The following is a 17667-nucleotide window of genomic DNA, read 5'->3' as shown; positions in this document are numbered from 1 at the left end:
GTTCGTTCGTTCGTTCGTTTTCGTTCGTTTCGTTGTTCGTTCGTTCGTTCGTTCGTTCGTTCGTTCGTTGTTCGTTCGTTCGTTCGTTCGTTCGTTCGTTCGTTCGTTCGTTCGTTCTTCGTTCGTTCGTTCGTTCGTTCGTTTCGTTCGTTCGTTCGTTCGTTTCGTTCGTTCGTTCGTTGTCGTTCGTTCGTTCGTTCGTTCGTTCGTTCGTTCGTTTCGTTCTTCGTTCTTTCTTCGTTCGTTCGTTCGTTCGTTCGTTCTCGTTCGTTCGTTCGTTCGTTCGTTCGTTCGTTCGTTCGTTCGTTCGTTCGTTTCGTTCGTTGTTCGTTCGTTCGTTCGTTCGTTCGTTCGTTCGTTCGTTCGTTCGTTTCGTTCGTTCGTTCGTTCGTTCTTTCGTTCGTTCGTTTCGTTCGTTCCTTCGTTCGTTCGTTCGTTCTTTTCGTTCGTTCGTTCGTTCGTTCGTTCGTTCGTTCTTCGTTCGTTCGTTCGTTCGTTCGTTCTTTCGTTTCGTTCTTCGTTCGTTTCGTTCTTCGTTCTTCGTTCGTTCGTTCGTTCGTTCGTTCTTCGTTTCTTCGTTCGTTCGTTCGTTCGTCGTTCGTTCTTTCGTTGTTTGTTTCCGCCCTTTTTTTCAATGTTGCCATATCATAAACGTTTACAAACGTGTACCTTCCTTACCAAAAATAAGAACTAAGAAGTACATGACCTTTAGCTAAGATTAAATACACTTCTGCCAAACATATCCCTTTTAGTAATAAGGTCCTTCAACTTCAAAATACATTAATAAATCGTTTTATGTTACACGTTCGTTTACACAATGTTTTAAATAATATAAACATGCATGCGAAAAACAGCGTATAAGCCAGTTGGGAAATTTTACGGTAGACAATACAAACGGTATAAAATCTAAGAATTAAATAATTTTTATATTATTTCATATATATGTATATATGTATATGATAGTATATTGCTGTTCAATATTTTTGTTAAATCTTGTAGCCAAAATTAGTAGTAAAATTTTACTGAATTCAAAGAATATATTTAAGTTAACAGACCACTTAAAGAAGAAAACGATAAAAAGAATAATGGTCTGTAAGTCCTTATTCAAGCCATGCTTCAATTGAGAATTTAGTTTTCAATTCCATAACATTTTTTCTTATTTATAATACTTCGATACAAAACAAGTATTTTACCTTTTAAACACGATAGCAAAAAGGTACATTTTAAAATGTTGTCTTTACAAAGGAAAATCATAAAGTTTCACACAACGACCAACTTTTTCAACAAAATAATTCCGCTTAAAGTTAAGTGTGCCAGAAAAAAAGAAAAATCAAATGAATGTAATATTTAAAACCATTGTCATGCGCTCTTAAAACTTGTAGAGTTTGGCAAACAGTAAAAAAGTAAGTTTTAGAAAAAAGTTAAATAAGCTGTTTTGTTAACAAAACAAATATTTTTAAAAACATTGCCAAATATATTTATCTCCTGTCTGCATTTATATATTTTGCATACAGATATTTGTATCTACCTATACATATAAATAATCATAAATTCCGGCAGTTCGGGGTATAGTGAGAAAATTTATGGTTTTAATAAAAATAGGCAATTTACTATGCACTTCTATGTCTTACATTACAAATGCATCTAACCAACTCCGGATCATAAAATTTGAGTTAATCAGTATTTGGGAAAATATTTTTGCAAAAAGGATATCCTATTTCTTTATCAAACTACAGGGCTGTTTGCCTATGTTTGCTTGTACTTCTGTATACAATATTTGTAGAAGAGAAAAAAATCTAATTTAAATTTTAAAACACCTGAGTTTTAAAGGTGAAAATTGCAAAAATACAGACAAAAATACAGTTTAAAAAATTTTTCAAAATATGATTTAATTTGAAATTTATTTAAAAAATTTGCAAAATTTTAAAACCAACAAAAGTACACTAATTAATTTATATAAAATTCAGCGGCAAACATTTTAAACTATATTTATAGAAAATTATAAACTGTTATAGAATAACAATGGATCTTTTCTGTGAACTTTGTTTTAAATCCGTATAAAAATGTGAAGTAAGAGTGTTTTGGAAACTTCTATAATAAAACACAAAAAAAAAGTTTTTTACCAATTTTATTTCCTAGGGCGTATTAAACATGTGCCAATTGTAGTATTTTACCGCGTGTTTAGTTTGTTTTACAAACACACATTCAAATGTACACATGCCGCATGCCATTTATTCACCACTATGTACAAGGACACATAAATATTGTAATACGGAGAAAGAGAGGACAAATAAAACCAAAGGCAAAAGAGCACATAAAGGAAATTAAAAAAATACTGAGAGAATATGCGTATATGAAGATAGTTCAACAGACATACATAAGTCTACATTTAATTAATTTGAAATCTCTTTTTCTAGTTCAGTTCTAGTTCAGTTCTAGTTCAGTTCTAGTTCAGTTCTAGTTCAGTGCTAGTTCAGTTCTAGTTCAGTTCTAGTTCAGTTCTAGTTCAGTTCTAGTTCAGTTCTAGTTCAGTTCTAGTTCAGTTCTAGTTCAGTTCTAGTTCAGTTCTAGTTCAGTTCTAGTTCAGTTCTAGTTCAGTTCTAGTTCAGTTCTAGTTCAGTTCTAGTTCAGTTCTAGTTCAGTTCTAGTTCAGTTCTAGTTCAGTTCTAGTTCAGTTCTAGTTCAGTTCTAGTTCAGTTCTAGTTCAGTTCTAGTTCAGTTCTAGTTCAGTTCTAGTTCGTTTAGTTCGTTCTAGTCAGTTCTAGTTCAGTTCTAGTTCATTCTAGTTCAGTTCTAGTTCAATTCTATTTAAGTTCTATTTAAGTTCTATTTAAGTTCTATTTCAGTTCGATTTCAGCTCTTTTTCAGTTTCAGTTCAGTTCTTCTTCCTTTATAGTTCACTTATATTTTAGTTCTAAACTGAATTAAATTTTATTATCTCAATAAAAACACGCATATTTAGTAAAAAACTCTTTAAAAATTATAAAAAATCCCTATTTAACAAAACAAATATTTTTTGCGTCGGATTTTTTAAAATATATTAGAAATTTTTAATGAAAATATTTTTATAAAAAAATGAAATTTCGGTAACAGTTATATTTTTAGTGCAATATTTTTTTTAAAGAAATTTTAATTTTAAAAATTTAGTTCTCTTTTTCATGATTTTTTCATAAAAAAGTATTTTAAACAAAATTAAAATTCAACTGATCAATTTTAAATTCTATACAAAGGAACATTTCTCATTATAATTCTTTTTTTCCAAAAAAAAGCACTTTATCTTCGTCTTCCCTTTTATTTTCGTACGTACGTACTCTTCTCTCTCCTTTTGTGCTACAAAACAATAACAAGCTTTTCCGTTTTCCTTCCACACTCCCCTTTTGTCACTTAATCCTTAGAGCCATAATGTCTGTGGTGAATTTTTGCCTGGTTACAACACGTTATAAGAAAATCGAAATAAAAACACAGATGCTGGATAACAAGTCAGTCAGTAGTAACAAAGTTAAGCAACGTTCAACATAAAACCTAAATAAGCGGAAACAATTTAAGGAATAAATAAATTATTTAGTATAAGAAATAAGAGAAATTGAAACTTGAGACCAAAAAAAAAAAAAAACAAAAGACATAAAACATTAAGCCCATTAAAATATATACAAAATTTGTATAAAAAGTGCTTTAAGCCATAATATTAAAGGAAATTAAAGCCAAAAGAAACTAAATCTAAAAAAAGAAAAAACAAAAATATATAAAAAGAAATTAAAATAACAACAAATCATAATTAAAAAGTTTTAATTTAAGCAATTTTAAGCAAAACCCCAAAATAATTAATTAAAAATACAAATTTCATTTAATAGAAAACAAAATGTGTTTTTAAATAAATATTGTTCTTTAAGTGTTTTTAGATAATGTGTTATGTGTTTGATAAGTGTTACATATACAGTATTTATGTTTAAGGTTATTTTAAGTAATTAACAGTTTTTCCCAAAATAAACGGCAACAAATAGAGGTGAGTAAAATTTTTTATTGATTTTTAAATAAATATGCAGTTATGCAGAATAGTATAAAATATTTTGATTAATATTTAATTAAATTTCTGTTGAAAAAAATTAAAAATGTTTAAAAAAAATGCTCGTTTCTTTGGAAACCTCCCGGCGTATGATTAATACTCTTTAACCAATTACCCGCACAATGTGCAACCGTACGTATGATTGTTATTTAATATTAATTAAAACATAATCATCATACCAACTGCTATGAACAATTTCATTGCTGTAAGCTTCACTGCATTAAAAATTGATGAAGTTTTGTGTGTGTGTCTGTGTGTGTATAGCAACAATTTCTCTTGCCAAAAAACTCTTGCCACTAGGATGTTTGCTAAAAAGAAATATTTCCCCAGTATTTAGGCCAAGTTATTAAATACTTATGGTAAGGGGGTTTATTCTCTTGTTTTTTGTTTCAAAGATTTAATATATATTACCACAATGTTTTATGGACATTAAACTTTTAGCCTCATTTATGGCAACTTTTCAAAAAACAAGTAACATTTTCAAGAAAACAAATGTATAAATATTATACATTTTTATTTTCTTTTAAAACAGAACCCCACAAAAATTTATGTATATAAAACGTGAGATTTGTGGAATTGATAAGAGCTTTAGTTGACGTTGTTTTTTCAACTGTAGAAGTAAAAAGGATAATTAATTGTAAATAAGTAACAGCATCATGTGCTTTAATATATTAGATAAATGTACCTTTTCCGTTTAATGACCAGTAATATTTATTAGTTGGGAAAGAATTTAATATGATTATACCCTACACCCCTATAGTTTGGAAGATATTATGGGTTTTTGCTGATGATTGTGATGCATATAAATATTGGCCATACAACCAACTTAATCTATACCAATTGGGCCAGAATAATTTTCTATCCGTCCGTCTGTTCGAGATTGGTTGTAGACCCTCGGAATTGCCATTTAGTCCCAGATAAATTCTACGACTATCTAGCCATGTCCGTTTTCTGTTGAAAGCACGATAGAGACCTACATCCAAAAGGTCTATAAGGTTTTTTTTAGTATTGAAAATGGGGAATATTGGTCAGCGATTTCACCTAGCCCCCATACAAGTGGCAGCTTGAATACAGTTTAATGTGTCATAAATAAGTTAATTAGGCAGAAATCGTGATCAAATTATTCAAGTTAGTTTTATGCACCTAGGTACCATTCTGAAAATGTCTTTAATGCTCATAACTTATCACTACAAATTCATGTGAAAATCGACTGATAATTAACCCAATTCCCTTTATAAGATCTTCTTCAGAAAATGACTTTAACGCTATAAACTGTCTTAATAATAGCAGTATATTAGCTATCTCTCACATATACAAACTCTGACTCCTAAGGGACATCGGTGTCCTAACGGTTCAATTATTTTTTTCTAAATATATAGTGTGTTATTAAATTAACAGCTTCACAAGCCCGTTATTTGTTTTATATTAGATTTGATAGCAAGGTCAATATGTCTCTATTTCTTATGATTTCCTTAAAAAAAAGAGAAAAGTTCCTATTTTCTATTCACTGTTGTTTCACCTCAATTAGATCAACAAAAACCACAAGCATTACTTTTGACGTTGTATCTTCTTCCTATTTGTAATATGTCCTGGTGGAACCATTCGCCATGTCCATTTGATACTGCACCAAGATTTTTAAAATTTAAAATCTTGATATGTAGAGAGCAGTTCTTGAATTTTTACAGTTCTCAACTAGCGAGCTAAGGCTCATTTTCTACTTCATTAAGCCTATTTTAAATACTTCATCCTTTATGAGTTTAAGTATTTGTGGCTCTACAAATATTCTCTCTACTTTTGAGATTACTTGCTGACTATGGTACCTCATGCGATGATGATATATACATCATTCGATGGAAAATTACGATACTTATTAAATCATATTTTAAAATTTTCTCATCATACAACTATTTTTAGTCGATCCTTCATGGATATAATATGAGCTATATTTCTCTAGAAGTGTATCCAACTCTTTTGAACAGTGTTGAACAAATATCTTATAAACTTTACAATTATTATCCGAATGGATACAAAAATAAAACTAAAAATTTCATCATATTTTTCATGTTTTTGAACTTTAAAAGTTATTACTGACAGACGGAGCTACCTATGGTCTCAAAAGTTTGTAGTCTTTGGCTGATGTCAGAGTGCCTGCTACAAGCTTGCCCTACAAACTTTTGTTTGTGTTTTCTCGCATCAAGCTTCGCTTTCACTCTGACATGATACATAGGAAAACACAAGGAAAGGTTTTGTAGCGCAAAGCTTCGCATTGCTTGTAGCAGGCACTCTGACATCAGCCTTATACCCTCAAAAAAAGGGAATTATCAACAATTGTGAAGGAGAAGAAATCGAAAGTAGACTCAGCTTGGTAATATCATTCATTGTACATAAATATTTTGTTAAAGGAGTGTTTCATTGCAGACCAGTGTAATTAAGTAAACGTCGGAAGGATTTAGCTGATTTTTCGAAAGTATGTCTGACAGAATTATATAATATTTGGATCACGAAGATAATGAGATCTCCGGAAAATTGATTTCAACAGACAGACGGACATACAGGCAGACGACAGACTAACAGACAGGCAGACGGACAGACAGACAGACAGACAGGCAGACAGACAGACAGACAGACAGACAGACAGACAGACAGACAGACAAACAGACAGACAGAAATACAGACAGACAGACAGACAGACGGATGGACGTACAGACGAACATGGCTTAATCGACTCCGCTAGTTATAAGGATTCCAGAATATATAAACTTTATAGGGTCGGAAAAATGTAAGTTCAAATTGAATACAGACTTTGGATTAGTAGCATCTACATTGTCTTTGGTCTCAGATGGCAGATGTATATGGAAAAAAATCCGCTCGAAATACAAGTAGAGAAATAATGTAATAAAAACAAGTTTTTTTTTTTTTGAATTTGTACTCTCCAAATTTCATAAACAGCCGCTTATATTTTATATTTTATGTTGACTGTTGTCTTGTGATGAAAATTTTTCTGAATAATTTCAAGGAGATTCATTGATTTAAACAAAAATTAGATGAAAACTATCATTAGAACTTAACCACCAAAATCCTTTTTGACTTTCACCTTAACAGAAGTTGAAATGGTCATCCCCACCATTTCCCGGTTATATTGTATAATTTGTGTATATCATGTTAATTTAAAATAACAAAAAATACAAACGTCTCAAACTAAATTATAAGAAGGAAAACATTTGTTGCTTATATTCATATTATTGTTATTATTAGAGCCTTATACATATTTTGTTTATATTTTATTATTAAACAAATACACAGACATTCAACTAGATACAATACAAAAGTTGACAGAAACATGAGAAAATATATTCCAAACAAAAGAAAGAAAAGAATTGTTAACAACACGCAGACACACATACACTGTAGAAAAATGGTTTAACACTTATACACAGAATAGGTTTTTATATAAGGAAGGATTCGTGTTATGTATATGTATTTATAAGAATCTCTGCTGGCTGTATTAAGAAAAATGTCTTTTAACCTTAAACTGCCGTTGTATGAATACATGTACGAAATGTGTATGTTGACATATTTAAGAAGGACTGACATTCCTTTGTGTTCGTCTTGTTAATATATATTGTTATTGTTGCTGCCACTGTTGCCGTTATTATTTTAAAAGAACTTTGACTTTTCTTTCGAGAAGCATGTGTTTTAAAAATTTATGATATTTTTTACTTATTTTTTTTTAAATTTACTCGTACCCTTGTATGAAAATTTCTGCAGAGTTTTCATAAAGCTCAAATATTTGTTAAGTAAATGTTCATCTTTTATACCGCCCTTTATATCTGCACAAATAAAGGAAGGTAAACATTTGTACTCACACATATACATCTAAACAAGTTTGTGTACGAGGACAGAACGAGAAGGTTTCATAAGAAATTTTATTTATTTGAGGATTGTAGAAATCGTTTGATTTCTTCTTTCTATAGTAGTATTGGACATTTTAAATAACTTTCAAAACGGCCTTCTTAGCCTAATAATATTTCAATTTCATTCTAACATTATACAGTTTAGTGTTGAAAAAGAAACGAAATATGGCAACAAACTACAACAAGAAATAACTATGTTTAAGAACACACTTTGACCTTTAGAAACCAACACAAAACAACACAGACACACACAATCTCAATAAAACAGGATGTTTAATATTCCAAAACAAAAAACACCTGCAGTTGTAAACGAAAAAAAAAATACCAAATGGGAAAACAAACTTTTGTTAGCAAAAATCCAAAAAAATAAAAATTTCATAAAATTTCAATGTTACAAAAAATGAACAAAGATAAAAACTAATTCAACCAAACTGTTTGCAAAAACGAAACTTATCAACTTAGTTTTTGTGTTGGGTTTTCTTGTGTTTTTGTGTAGTTTCTTTCAAAAACCACTCAAAGCTTAAAACTTTTCAAAAAAAATCTAATCTTTTATTTTTAGTATTTATGAATATTGTAAGATGATTAATATTTAATAGTTTTTCATTTCGAAGAATATATGTACATCAAGGCGTATGACTGTTAGGTAATTGAAAATGTATAAAGTATTTGCAGAAATTACACGAACATTTTAGATTTAATCAAAGTATGGTTAAGATTGTTTAATTATTTTTTTAAGAATTTGAATCATTTAAAAGTTAGAGATTATATAAATAAGATCAAATATTAAAACTGTAAGACAATATAAAAGAAGTTGTATAATATTCATAGTAAACACTGTTTGGTTGAAGATGGTTTCAGTAGTGTATTTGTATTATTTACCATTACCGATTTCCTGTTAGCGATAACAAACAAACCCAGATTATTCAGTAAATTTAAAGTCAACCACACTTGGATCAATTGCAGTTTAAGTTCTTCCGATTTAAAAAAAGATTAATTTTAAAAAGCAAATCATTTAGGCCCATTATGCCTTGATTGTCGTAATATGTTGTTATATCGGTACTTTAAAGCCAATAATGAGCGTTATCAAAAATTAATTCAAAAAATCTTGCAATCGAGGTAATTTCCATCCATTCTTTAACATGATAAATAAAAAAATCATGTTAAAACGAAATCATGTAAGAAAGGTTTCGTACAAAACTACGGGTAAGTGTTCTTATATAGAGGCTATGTGAAATCATTCATCTATACTGTCTATTTTCAACATCAAACAATGGTCATTAATATAAGTGTTTAGCCTTCTGGTTATTCGGACTCTATCTTTAGACAGACAGACAGACAGATAGGCAGACAGATAGACAGATGCACAGAAGGATGGACGGACGCAAATGGCTAGATCGTCTTAGAATAAGAACCCAGAATAATATATGGTAGTTAGTAGTTAGTGTCCTAGTCCGGTAGGTTAGTAGTAAGTGTTCTAGTCTGATAGACTGGAGGTGGTGTCATCTAACTATAATCATTTGAATGATTTGAAAGCAGAATAGAGAACTAAAAAACTTCATCGATGCAGAATAAACTGGATACTGCACATTACTATCATCGTACTCCCGGTAAGTTCGAAGTTAGTATAGGTCATGTGTTCGAATCCCTCCAGAGACACTTGTAAAAGAAAGCCGAACAGACCCTATAGAGACCAATTTCTCAATGAATTTCTTCGAACTTGATTTACATATATAATCCTCCCAGCAAAAACTGGGTAATGGCTTTCAATTGTAATTATTTATCTAACAACATACTTTTTAATGGACTACTACATATCGCCTGGATTACATAAAAGTAGTCTAATAAGGTCTTATTAATAATGTGTAATATAAATACTTTCTAATTCATTAGTCATCCTGCCAGTAACGATATAGAAGCTCATCTGAAAGAATATTAGAGAACTGGAAAACTTCATCGACTTAGAATAAGCTGGATACTGCCACATTATTTTCATCGTACTCCCGGTAAGTTCGAAGATAGTATAGGTCATGTGTTCCAATCCCTCCAGAGACAATTGTAAAAGAAAGCACAATAGACCATATAGAGGCCAATTTCTCAATGAATTTCTTCGAACTTGATTTACATATATAATGCTTTTATTACTATCATCGTACTGCCGGTAGTTCGAAATTAGTATAGGTCGTGTGATCGATTCCCACCTGAGACACTTGTAAAGGAGCGCAAAATTATGTTAAATCTTGTTCAAAAATCGTCTTAATTAAATTTTCATTAGCCTAGGGTCTCTTTGATCCAAAATTCCTCATCAAATCATAAAATTTTTATCTTAATTTTTTTCAACTTAAGTCGAAAGTTTTACATTGTGAAATTTCACTGTTTTTATTAACGACACCTATACGTATACGTGTTAAGGATTTATTGATATTACAATATTAAGTATACGCCTAATTTAGAGAAGAACTTGAACTAGTTTTTTAACACGTAAAAAATCGATTTTTAAGATTTTGAAAATGAAGATGAAGTGCCTTTGATTTTATATGTTTTTTTATGACAAGAGCTACAACTTTGCCTCAGAGAGGCAAAATTCCGAAAAGTTTGCAGGATATGAGCCGGAGAAAATGATAACTTTTTTGTGAAAATGACACAAGGCCACTAATCTTTTGGTGACCATAAAAAGTTGCATGACTTTGGACATAACTGGGAGACACTAGTCTTTGTTTCTTGGTTTTTTATATGTAGTGGTGGTGTTATTAATATAGCTTTTGATTTTATTTCCATTTCTTATTAAACTTCTAATTGTACAAGCTAAACTGCTCTTTGTACTACAAAAAATACTAAGTAATTAAACGTAATTTAATGCAAAGTATGGTAGTTTGTGCTTAACTTATAATTACAGTCACAGTTTTATTTGTTGTACTTAAGGGTTTTTCCTTATCAAAAACTTTCCAAAATTTAATATGATAAATTATAAGTTATTTAACACTTATTAAAACAAATCTAAACAGAAATAGATATGGTGGGTAGTGTATGCATTCTATTGATACGTTACGATTAATATTAATTTCATTTCTAACCATTAATCAATTGGCTTGTTATTTGTTGTAATATTTTGAAAGCCCCCCCCGAAATTAGGCAGTATTTTGTCGGTGTATTGTGTCAAAACAATATTTATGCTGTAAGTTTTTCTCTTATCGTTTCGTTGTCAGTCTTTTATAATAAATCCTTAAAATATATTTGATCAAATTAATGCATTAATAAATTATGGAGATTGCTGTTTCTTTATCATCCCTGGATTGTTGGAGAAAAGTTATTATATTATTTTCTTGTACGTTGGTATTAGTGCGTCAATTATTACAAATTAGGATTTATTTCTTTATTAAAAAAAAGAAGAAAAAAACAAAACCTTGGGATTTTATGTCTGGTCGCGGTTGTAATGAAGTTAGGGAATAGGTTGTAGTCAATTGGCTTTTGTCATGTATATCTATATGGCTATGAACTATTTGATTATTGATCTTTTTAAATATATGCGGTTAAAAAAAATTATAGTATAATGTTGATAAGAATTAGATAGCAGTACATTATACCAAAAAAATTAAATAAGTTTTTCTCATATTGTATACTGTCATTAATATTCCCTTACTTTTGGAAGTCCTAATCAAAAATGTAAATAAAAATTGCTTAAATTTTATAAAACCTTCAAACAGCAAAAAAAAAAACATCTTTTTAAAATAAATGCTCAAGTACATTTCAATATTTAATGTTGTCATATAGAAAACTTCACAATTTGTTTTTCCTCATAAATAATTCTGCAGTCATAGTAAGTAATCCTTTATGACCATTTTAAAGTATTTGTCGTCTCGCATAAACAAATTCTTGTTTTCACTCAAAATATTGTTCTAATCCATTCAAGCTGAATGAAACCTCTTAACACAATTTTTCCACACATTGATTCAATACAATTCAGTTTCTGTATTTCTATTTACTTTCCAGTAACTTGACAATATACCTTGTATGTTAGTTAGTTAGTTAGTTAGTTAGTTAGTAGTTAGTTAGTTAGTTAGGTAGTTAGTTAGTAGTTAGTTAGTTAGTTAGTTAGTTAGTTAGTTAGTTAGTTAGTTAGTTAGTTAGTTGTTAGTTAGTTAGTTAGTTAGTTAGTTAGTTAGTTAGTAGTTAGTTAGTTAGTTAGTTAGTTAGTTAGTTAGTTAGTTAGTTATTAGTTAGTAGTTAGTTAGTTATTAGTTAGTTAGTTAGTAGTTAGTTAGTTAGTAGTTAGTGAGTTAGTTAGTTAGTTAGTAGTTAGTTAGTTAGTTAGTTAGTTAGTAGTAGTTAGTTAGTAGTTGTAGTTAGTTAGTTAGTTAGTTAGTTAGTTAGTTAGTTAGTTAGTTAGTTAGTAGTTAGTTAGTTAGTTAGTTAGTAGTTAGTTAGTTAGTTAGTTAGTAGTTAGTTAGTTAGTTAGTTAGTTAGTAGTTAGTTAGTTAGTTAGTTAGTTAGTTAGTTAGTTAGTTAGTAGTTCGTTAGTAGTTGTAGTTAGTTAGTTAGTGTTAGTTAGTTAGTTAGTTAGTAGTTAGTTAGTAGTTAGTTAGTTAGTTAGTTAGTTAGTTAGTTAGTTAGTAGTTAGTTAGTAGGTTAGTTAGTTAGTTAGTTAGTTAGTTAGTTAGTTAGTTAGTTAGTTAGTTAGTTAGTAGTTAGTTAGTTAGTTAGTTAGTTAGTTAGTTCGTTAGTTAGTTAGTTAGTAGTTCGTTAGTTAGTTAGTAGTTAGTTAGTCGTTAGTTAGTTAGTTAGTTAGTTAGTTAGTTAGTTAGTTAGTTAGTAGTTAGTTAGTTAGTAGTTAGTTAGTTAGTAGTTAGTTAGTAGTTAGTTAGTTAGTTAGTTAGTTAGTTAGTTAGTTAGTTAGTTAGTAGTTAGTAGTTAGTTAGTTAGTTAGGTAGTTAGTTAGTTAGTTAGTTAGTTAGTTAGTTAGTTAGTTAGTTAGTTAGTTAGTTTAGTTAGTAGTTAGGTTAGTTAGTTAGTTAGTAGTTAGTTAGTTAGTAGTTAGTTAGTTAGTTAGTTAGTTAGTTAGTAGTTAGTTAGTTAGTTAGTTAGTTAGGTAGTTAGTAGTTAGTTAGTTAGTTAGTTAGTTAGTTAGTTCGTTAGTTAGTTAGTTAGTTAGTTAGTTAGTTAGTTAGTTAGTTAGTTAGTTAGTTAGTTAGTTAGTTAGTAGTTAGTTAGTTAGTTAGTTAGTAGTTAGTTAGTTAGTTAGTTAGTTAGTTAGTTAGTTAGTTAGTTAGTAGTTTCTCACAATGACATTTTTCGCATTGCCCTATCCCTATTGCCTCGTTACTATAAGATTTAATTTCTTTTACTTTATTGTGGATAAAACTTCAATAGCTCTGGCTAAATGTTATCGCTTCTACGGCATTCTTGTTCTTTATCCTTAAGGTTATAATTAAGTAAATAAACTAAATATAAAGTTTAACATAAATAATAACGTAAAAACCGCAAGATAAGAAACAATAGTCAACATTAGTTACAATACAAATTTCTTTCTCCTCAACCCTTTCCGTGTACAGATTTAATTGCATTGTATTGATATAAGTGTAAGAAGACACTATACAAAACAATATCATAAAAAAATATTCATAAAAAAATTTTCGGTGACTATTTTTCGAATGTCGAATATATTCTACATTTAAATTGACCTTCTATAACTCACTAGGGAAAATTCAAATTCAAAAAATATTATTTTTCCCTGATTCAGCGTACTTAAATTATATTTAATATAAATTTTCAAGTTTTTTTCTCGACATAAATTATTTTTGACCTCAAAGGGTTAATACGATAAAATAGCTGGTCATTTGAAACATTAAGTCAATTAAATAAAATAGTATATTAAATCATTTATATACCTACTATATTAAAGAAAATACTGACACATACATACATATACGTAAAAGCCGATTTATATGTATCTAATCATATTGCTACCACCATCATCGTCAGCATTACTTGCCTGTAGATAAATGTTATCTAATTTTTACTTTATACTCTTTACCATAGAACAATCTTTAGTCTTGAATCTTTTTTTGTTGATTTTTTTCATGATTTCTCTGTCATTTTATAGGTATGATTTCGTCTTCATATTTGAGCCATCAAATGTACATGTATTTATCTTGTGGTGAAAGTTTTCGTGTGTTTGAATTGATACTTTTTCCCAGAATGACCAATCTGACAATCTCAGCAATGAATACTAGAATTTTTACCATTTCGTTTGAAGGAAAATATGTGAATATTTTACTTTATTGGGAAGTGTTGTAGGTGTAAATAAACAGCAATTGACTGTGGTACTATAATCGGATAAAATCATTAAAACATAGCTGAACGTAAAAGTGGAAAAAAAGGTTTTAATTTGAACTTTGGAAATCTACAGGAGAAGCTGTAGTAAAAAGAGGTATAATATAGCAAAGCCATATAAATACATTAAACTTTAAACGTTGGTAGATATTTAAACAAATTTAAGGTTATTAATATGCAGATAATAAGCAACCAATTCACACCACAACAGTAATAATAATTATAAAATTTGTTACCAAACTTGAATTCTACAGAATTTATTTGTTTCGCCTAAACAATAGTCTGAGTACGAGAACCGTAGTTAAAATACGAAAAATGTGTAAGAATTAAAATACAAAAAAAACAAGTAAGAGTGTTATATTCGGCTGTGCCGAATCTTGTATACCCACCATCAAATCATTGCCAAAAGGAATGCTTCCTTATAAATAAACTTTGATATTTAAGAATCGATGCTTTTGTATTATCAAAACAATTTTCTCATTTTTTACATCTATGTATAGGGAAATTTTTGTCGAATTTTGTCGCTGTCCTTGTATTTTTAAGGTAGCAAAAGCGTTAAAATTATTTTCTGAGGGGACGTTTGGTAATTATGGACCGATCCTCGTCAAATTTTCTATAACGATTTTAGTTTAGGCTAGTAATGAGCGTTAAAGCCATTTTCCGAAGGGAACCGTATATGGAGGTAGGATAAATTATGGACCGATCGTTATAAAATTTTACAAAGCGATTTAGGTTTCTATATAATAAGTTTATGTCGAATTTCATCGCTATAGATGCTTCTTTTAGACAATTATGAACCTTAAAGTCATTTTCTGAAGGGGACCTTATATGGGGGGTAGGGTCAATTATGGATCGATCCTTATAAAATTTTACAATGATATTAAAGTTTCTATAAAATATGTTCGTGTCGAATTTCTATAGATGCTTATTTTAGACCATTCTGAGCGTCAAAGTATTTTTCTGAAGGGGACCTTATATGGGGAGTAGGGTCAATTATGAACCGATCCATATACAATTTTACAAAGCGATTTAGGTTCCTATAAAATATGTTCATCTCGAATTTCATCGCTATAGATGCTTCTTTTGGACAGTTATGAGCGTTAAAGTCATTTTCTGAAGGGGACCTTATATGGGGGGGTAGGGTCAATTATGGACCGATCCTTATAAAATTTTACAATGATGAGCGTTAATGTCATTTTCTGAGCGGTACCTTATATGGGGGATAGGGTCAATTATGGACCGATTCTTATAAAATTTTACAATGATATTAAGATTCCAAAAAATATGTTTAAGTCGAATTTGATCGCTATACCTGCTTTTTTTAGTCAGTTATGAGCGTTAATGTCGTTTTCTGAGGGGGACCTTATATGGGGGATAGGGTCAATTATGGACCGATTCTTATAAAATTTTACAATAATATTAAGGTTCCAAAAAAATATGTTTAAGTCGAATTTCATCGCTATAGCTGCTCTTAATTATGAGCGTTAATGTCGTTTTCTGAGGGGGACCTTATATGGGGGATAGGGTCAATTATGGACCGATTCTTATAAAATTTTACAATAATATTAAGGTTCCAAAAAAATATGTTTAAGTCGAATTTCATCAATATAGCTGCTCTTTTTAGTCAGTTATGAGCGTTAATGTCATTTTCTGAGGGGGACCTTATATGGGGGATAGGGTCAATTATAGACCGATCCTTATAAATTTTACAATGATATTAAGGTTCCTAAAAAATATGTATATGTCGAATTTCATCGCTATGGCTGCTTTTTTTATTCAGTTATGAGCGTTAAAGTCATTTTCTGAGGGGGTCCTTATATGGGGGATAGGGTCAATTATGGACCGATCCTTATAAAATTTTACAATGATATTAAGATTCCTATAAAATATGGTTATGTCGAATTTCATTGCTATACCTGCTTTTTTTAGTCAGTTATGAGCGTTAATGTAATTTTCTGAGGGGGACCTTATATGGGGGATAGGGTCAATTATGGACCGATCCTTATAAAATTTTACAATGATACTAAGATTCCTAAAAAATATGTTTATGTCGAATTTCATCGCTATAGCTTCTTCTTTTAGTCAGTTACGAGCGTTAATGTCATTTTCTGAGGGGGCCTTATATGGGGGCTAGGCGAAATCGTGGACCGATATTGCCCATTTTCAATACCAAACAAACTGCATCAATATAAAATATTTGTGCAAAATTTCAGCTCGCTAGCTGCTTCCGTTTGGACTCTATCGTGTTTTCAACAGACGGACAGACAGACGGACAGACGGACAGACGGACGGACATGGCTAGATCGTCTTAGAATTTAATGAGGATCCAGAATATATATACTTTTGTGGGTCTTAGATGAATATTTCGATGTGTTACAAACGGAATGACAAAAACAATATACCCCCCCATCTTTTTTTGATGGTGGGTATAAAAAAGCAAAAACAAAATACACAACTCAATGAAACCAACAGGACATCCAAACATACGAAACTGAATGCACCAAGAAACAAAACAATATACACAAGGCAATGAAACACACAGCCATCCAAACATATGAAACGAAACACTCAATGAATAAGCAGTGTTGTTGTTGTTGCTATATCAAAGCATGAACCAAATTATCTTTTTTATGAAATTTTCAGAGGTTGTGTCGGATTTTTGCTCATATCTCCGTTATTGTGGACCGATTTTGTTGATTTTAAATCTTCTCGAAAGCATGTCTAACAGAATTATAGAAGATTCGGATCTCGCCGATATCTGGGGTCCTCTAAAAACTGATTTCAACAAACACACAGACAGACAGACGGACATAGCTTAATCAACTCCGCTACCTATAAGGATCCAGAATATATATACTTTATGGGGTCGGAAAATGACATTAAATTAAATTACAAACGGAATGACAAACTTACATATACCCTTCTCACGAAGGTGAAGGGTATACTTTTTTAAACGATTTCGTTTTACGTGTTTGGTTCATAATAATAAAACTAGTACGTTTGTGAGTTTTCTCATATGTATATACTTTTTGCTAAAATCTTTATATAATATTTATTTGCGCTGAATTCATCGCGATATCCTGTTTATAAGTTAATCTTAGACATTCAAGTAATTTTCTGAGGGGACTTTGAATTGGTATATTTGAATAGGTATATTTAACTAATTATGAGATCAGAAGCCCTTTTCGGGGGATTCTGTGTATGAGGGCTAGGTAAAATAATAGACAGATTTTAACCATTTTCAATAGGCTTCGTCCTCGGATCAAAAAAGTGTGTGCCAAATTTCATCCAATATTTTGAAAATTGCGACCTGTACCTTGCGCACAAAAGTTAAAAGCTAAATCGACTCAGAAAATGAAGCGA

At 30.3% G+C, this 17667-nt stretch overlaps 1 protein-coding gene across 6 annotated transcripts in view; it reads left to right on the top strand.

The window, feature by feature from the left end:
• The first annotated feature begins 3736 nt into the window (after nucleotides 1–3736).
• Nucleotides 3737–17667, top strand: part of LOC119602334 (diacylglycerol kinase eta) — a 140586-nt gene continuing 126655 nt past the window's right edge. For all 6 annotated transcript variants that reach the window (XM_037953779.1, XM_037953780.1, XM_037953778.1 and 3 more), the window contains exon 1: nucleotides 3737–4003. The gene's annotated coding sequence lies outside the window, so the exon portion shown is untranslated. The remainder of the gene's footprint in view (nucleotides 4004–17667) is intronic.

The sequence above is a fragment of the Lucilia sericata genome, unplaced genomic scaffold (assembly GCF_015586225.1).
Source record: "Lucilia sericata isolate MDLA Ls3-8-SP2 unplaced genomic scaffold, ASM1558622v1 Contig000223F_arrow, whole genome shotgun sequence".
Classification (NCBI taxonomy): domain Eukaryota; kingdom Metazoa; phylum Arthropoda; class Insecta; order Diptera; family Calliphoridae; genus Lucilia; species Lucilia sericata.
The sequence above is the reverse complement of the archived record's forward strand: the minus strand, read 5'-3'. Positions and strand labels throughout refer to the sequence as shown.